Genomic DNA, 6,000 nt, shown 5'->3' on the forward strand with positions numbered 1-6,000 from the left:
GGTTATCTAATGGATATTGTATGGGGGAGAGTGGGTACTATGTTTGCATGAACTGATTGCTTCATTTCCTATGTTCCAACTGCTCTTAAACAAAGTCAAAGTTATTTTATTATCAAAGTGAGTATATATGTCATCATATACTGTACTACCTTGAGAATCATTTCTTGCAAGCATTTGCAGGAAAGTAAATAAATTATGTAAACTATACAAAGACTCTCAGACTACCAATGTGCAGAAGACAACAAATTGCACAATTAAAAAAATAAACAATACTGAGGACGGGAGTTGTAGAGCCCTTGAAAGTGAGCCTATAGGTTGCGGAGTTAATTCAGTGTTGAGATGCGTGACGTCATCCACTCTGGCTGAGGAATAATATCTGTTCCTGAACCTGTTGGTGCAGGACCCAAGGATCCCGTACCTCCTGCCGAATGGTAGCAGCAAGAAAAATTCATGGCCTGGGTGGTGGGGGATCCTGGTTGATTGATGTTGCTTTCTTACTCAACGACGGGGGAGGCTTTGCCTGTGACGGACTGGGTTGTATTCACCACTTTGTAGACCGTGATCATCAGAACAAGATGGAACACAAGCAACAAAATCAACAGCACCAAAATAAAAGGCCTGCTCCTCCCCCACCCCACCCCACCCCCCACATGTATACACAGTGCTTTAACCCCAGGACAGGCCTACATCCTACAGCCTCCAGCAGATGTGTGGTCTGACCCGCTGAACTCCCCCAAGAAAGCTGGGTTCCAGCATCGGCAGTCTCTTCACAGAAATGCAAGTTATTGAGAAACGCATTGTCCCTGCTATCAACCTGTATCTGTTTGGAACGCAGGAAGATCCAGAGCGCCTTGAGGAAGCCCATGCAGTCACGGGGAGAATATAGAAACTCTTTGCACACAGTGGTGGGAATTGAACCTGGGCCTCTGGCTCTGTAAAGCATTATGCTAATCATCACGCTACCGTGCCGCCCCTGAAACGTCGATATTCTAAGTTCTGTTTCTTCTTCCACTAACTAGATCATTAAGCTAAACTCCGCAAAAACTTCTTGATAGGAACACGAGAAATTGGAACAGGAGTAAGCTATCTGGTTTGTGGAGCCGTCTGACAAGATCTTGGCTGAGCAATGCGCTCCTGTATGGAGGGGAATAAACAGTTAATATTTTGGGCCAAGACCCTTCATCGGGACTAGAAAGCAAGGGGGCAGACTTAGAATACAAAGGTGAGGGGAGGGGAAGGAGTACAAAGTGGCAGATGATAGGTGAGACTAGGTGAAGGGTGCGGTGGCTGGGTGGGTAGAGGGGTATGATGTACTTATTATTACTATTAGAACTATTAGACTCCTTCATCAGCTCTTTACCTCTTCCACCTATCATCTCCCAGCTTCTTACTTCACCCCCCCATTCCCCAACCACCTTCCCCATCACAAGGTCACCAGCGACCTGCCAACTTGTATTTCTTCCCCTCTCCCTCCTCATTCTGGTTGTTGCCCCCCTCCTTTCCAGTACAGGTGAAGGGTCCCAGCCCAACTGCTTATACCAGCATTTTGCATGCGTTGCTCCAAGAGTATCAGCATCTGTAGAATCTCTTATGTTTAAGATCACAGCTGATATGGCCATGGACCCAACTCCACCTCCTTCCCTTTTCCCAAAAAAAATATTTTCCTGCTATGCAAAAAAATAACTATATTTAATGAGGTTGCATCTACTGTTTCCCTGGACAGAGAACTTCATAGATTCAATACTCCTAGTTTCTCCTTATCTCCAACTGTTGACTATTTATTCATTAGGTATCAATGCAAATAACCATTCAACCAATCCTGTGGCAGCAGCTCAGTTCATAAAAGCATGCAGACGTCAAGAGGTTCAGTTGTTGTTCAGACCACACATCAGAGTGGGGAAGAAATGCAATCTAAATGACTTTGATAGCACAATCTGCCAACACAGATGCCTTGTGCAGGAAGGCACAGAGTCGACTGTACTTCCTTAGAAGGTTGGCGTCATTCAATGTCTGTAGTGAGATGCTGAAGATGTTCTATAGGTCAGTTGTGGAGAGCGCCCTCTTCTTTGTGGTGGCGTGTTGGGGAGGCAGCATTAAGAAGAGGGACGCCTCACGTCTTAATAAGCTGGTAAGGAAGGCGGGCTGTGTCGTGGGCAAAGTACTGGAGAGTATAACATCGGTAGCAGAGCGAAGGGCGCTGAGTAGGCTACGGTCAATTATGGAAAACCCTGAACATCCTCTACATAGCACCATCCAGAGACAGAGAAGCAGTTTCAGCGACAGGTTGCTATTGATGCAATGCTCCTCAGACAGGATGAAGAGATCAATACTCCCCAATGCCATTCGGCTTTACAATTCAACCGCCAGGAGTAAGATATGTTAAAGTGCCGGGGTTAGGACTCAATGTATTTAAGTAAACTACTTAAGAACTTTTTAAAAGCTATTATTAATGCTTTTTGAGAGGGTGATTTTAGATGCATATCATATTTTTACTGAGTTAAGTATTGTATGTAATTAGTTTTGCTACAATAAGTGTATGGGACATTGGAAAAAATGTTGAATTTCCCCATGGGGATGAATAAAGTATCTATCTATCTATCAATATTCTCTCGCATTTACAGAGAATGGTGCATAAAACAAAAGAGAAAATCAGCGAATGGCAGTTCTGTGGGCAGAGGTGCCTGTTAATGAGAGAGGTCAGAGGAGAATGGCCAGACTGGTTCAAGTGACGGTAAGTCAAATAACCACACGTTACGACAGTGGTGTGCTGAAGAGCATCAATGAACGCACAACACATTGAGTGGCTGGGCTACAGCAGCAAAAGACCACAGACATGTACATCCTGTACCCAGTAAAGTTGCCACGGTAGCCAAGGTGAGTTCATGCAGCTGCTCTCCTCATAAGCAGAGAAAAAGACGTTACCCATCTTCTGAGACTTTTTTGATTACTGGACTGCACTTCACTTCATATTGGTTTTCGGTATTTTCTTTCTTGTGAATGATTGGTGGGTGGGGTGGTCTGTTAATTTTTGTGTGCAATGGGGATTGGGGGTTAATGCGACTGTCACAGTTGTTTTCTGTGAGTGACGGGGTCGGGGGTCGTTGATTGTTATTGCGAATGTTTTTTTTGCTGCATGTGGGGGGTGGATTTTGGGTGTGCCAGTTTTGTTTCTTTCTTACCCCATCCCTGATATATTTAGTTTTTTTTGTTTTGTCTCCCTCCCCTTTTTTTTCTTTCTCTCTCTGCCCATCACTCTGTCTGTTCTCCATCTCCCTCTGGTGCTCCCCTCCCCCTTTCTTTCTCCTGAGGCCTCCTGTCCCATGATCCTTTCCCTTCTCCAGCTCTGTATCACTTTCGCCAATCACCTTTCCAGCTCTCAGCTTCATCCCATCCCCTCCGGTCTTCTCCTATCATTTCGCATTTCCCCCTCCCCCTCCTACTTTCAAATCTCTTAGTATCTTTCCTTTTGGTTAGTCCTGACAAAGGGTCTCGGCCCGAAGCGTTGATAGCGCTTCTCCCTATAGATGCTGCCTGGCCTGCTGTGTTCCACCAGCATTTTGTGTGTGTTGCTTGTTTCTTTTTCATGCTGGTTGGGTGGGGGGGGGGGGGGGGGTTGAAGATTTTTTTTCCTCAACACCCATGGTCTTTCTGTATTTAACGGCCATCTGGAGTAGACAAATATCAGAGTTGTACTGTACATGCATACTTCCACAATAAAATGAACCTTTGAAGCAGCCCGCATTTTAATAATATCTAAGACTATCACAATGATCTAACTCTTATAATAGCTGTCTTGCTTTTTTCCCAATCTTGTAACATTTTAAGTTTTAAAAGTTCACTGTTCTTTGCCAGGAATCCATGGAATGTGTATGATTCAATTCTAGATAAATCACTAAGCTGTGTAACGCATCTTCCTCATTGAAAGCATGTGATGCTCATGCTTACCACTAACATCATGGCTATCTGTGATGTGAGATGGTATGATTCATTAGTCAGCTGGGCTTCTGTGAAATTCTGTGAGAACTTTTCTCTGTAAATCGTTGTAGAGCATGTTAGATTAGAATCAAAATTGTTATCAAACTTCCGAAAATCAGATTACCTCTAACATTTCTCTGTAAGTGATATCCTCGTCACTCTTCCCGCATGTTTTTCACATTGATTGTTTGCAGTTTTTTTTTATCAGTATTAGTGTGTAGTTTTTCCCATTGATTCTGTTGTATATCTTTGTTTTACTCTGGAATGACTGCAAAAAGATAATCTCAGTGTCGAATATGGTGACATACAAGTACTTTGATAATAAATTTACTTAGATCATTTGCCCAAATGCCCCTCCCCCTCCTCACCAATTGTCTGAGGCTACGTCCACATTAGACTGGATAAATCCATAACCAAAGCTTTTTCTCTTCGTTTTGACCCTCCGTCCGCACTGAAACGGCGTTTTCCTCCCCCAAAAATTGAGCTTTTCTAAAACACCCTCCAGAGCCTATAAATTTGAAAACGGCGGATTGGGCAGAGGAGAGTGGACGGGGTAACCGGAGAAATCGAAAAACACTGTCATGATGTGCCGGAACAGATGGTGATGGCAGCACGCCATTTCATTGTTTTCTTGAATGCAACCTAACAATTTCAGAACAGACAGAAACGAGACTGAAACCAGAAGAGTTAGAAATGTACTCACCAAATACTTTGACCCATAACTTACTGAACAAATAAGTATACTGTACTCACTTTGCCCTGTTTTCTGCCCTTGCTCGTATGAAGGTAGTTTACCTATTTATTGCAAGTACTTCTCTGACAATAGATGTGTAACAGCCTAATGTAACATTGTATGGAAATACAAGATAACACTGATGCAGACATGTTTTATACATTTAACAAGGTGCTTTATTAATGCAACAGTTAGTCAGTTTTTCAATGTTCGTCGTCAGCCGGGTCATACTGTCCATGAACTCCCTGTTGGTTGCCTCTATACGCTCCAGTATTTTTTTTTAAGTCCTCCTGCGCGAGAGCCAACAGCTGCCCATCATTTGGCAATTAAGTTTTTCTAGTCTGTAACTGGACAAACGCACGGCAAGCCTTTCACGGCACGATTCGACACCCGAAGTTCAAGGGGGATATTAGAGGAAAGTTTTTTACTCAGAGTGTGGTTGGTGCTTGGAATGCACTGCCTGAGTCAATGGTGGAAGCAGTACACTAATGAAGTTTAAGAGACTAATAGACAGGTATATGGAGGAATTTAAGGTGGGGGGTTATATGGGAGGCAGGGTTTGAAGGTCAGCACAACATTGTGGACCGAAGGGCCTGTAATGTGCTGTACTGTTCTATGTTCTATGTGTCCTGCGCATGCGCAGTAGGAGGAGGTTTGCCGAAATACCTGTTTTGATGTGGATGGAGGTATTTTCAAAATCGCTTGGTGTGGACGCCCATCGTTTTTATATGAAACCAGCGTTTTCAATATTATCCGGTCTAGTGTGGACGTTGCCTGACTCTGACTTCTTCCAGGATCTCTGCTCTTCATATTGGAGGACTGGCTATTCAGCGACCCACAGAACCTTGGGTCTTGTGTTTGGTAGAGTGTGGAGAGCCTTTATTCACAAATACTCCTTTCTGAAGGCCAATCTAAGAAATGTTTAGGAACTGATCTACCTCTTAGTAATATGATCAAAGAGGCACAGAGCAAATCTGCATTTACCAACAAGTAACCTTTATAGTCTCAACTAAAAAGCACATGGGTTCACAAAATAACTACTTGTGTACACACCCGCTAGAATTCGCTGACCCGCCACAAACAGTCAATAAAGAGAAAAGGTATTAAGGGAAAGGAGTCAACACTGTCTAGTATTCCTCGTGGTCCTGAATCCACAAAGGCTGGTCTCTGGAAAGTTGTGGCTACTTTTATTTGAAGCTCATTACTCTTATGGTGTTCATCATCAGTTCAAATTATGTATTTCCATCCCGTTGGCTCTAGGTCACCTGACCTGCCTGGGTAACCTTCTTACT

This window comes from Hemitrygon akajei, chromosome 31, assembly GCF_048418815.1.
Source record: "Hemitrygon akajei chromosome 31, sHemAka1.3, whole genome shotgun sequence".
In the NCBI taxonomy this organism is placed as follows: Eukaryota; Metazoa; Chordata; class Chondrichthyes; order Myliobatiformes; family Dasyatidae; genus Hemitrygon; species Hemitrygon akajei.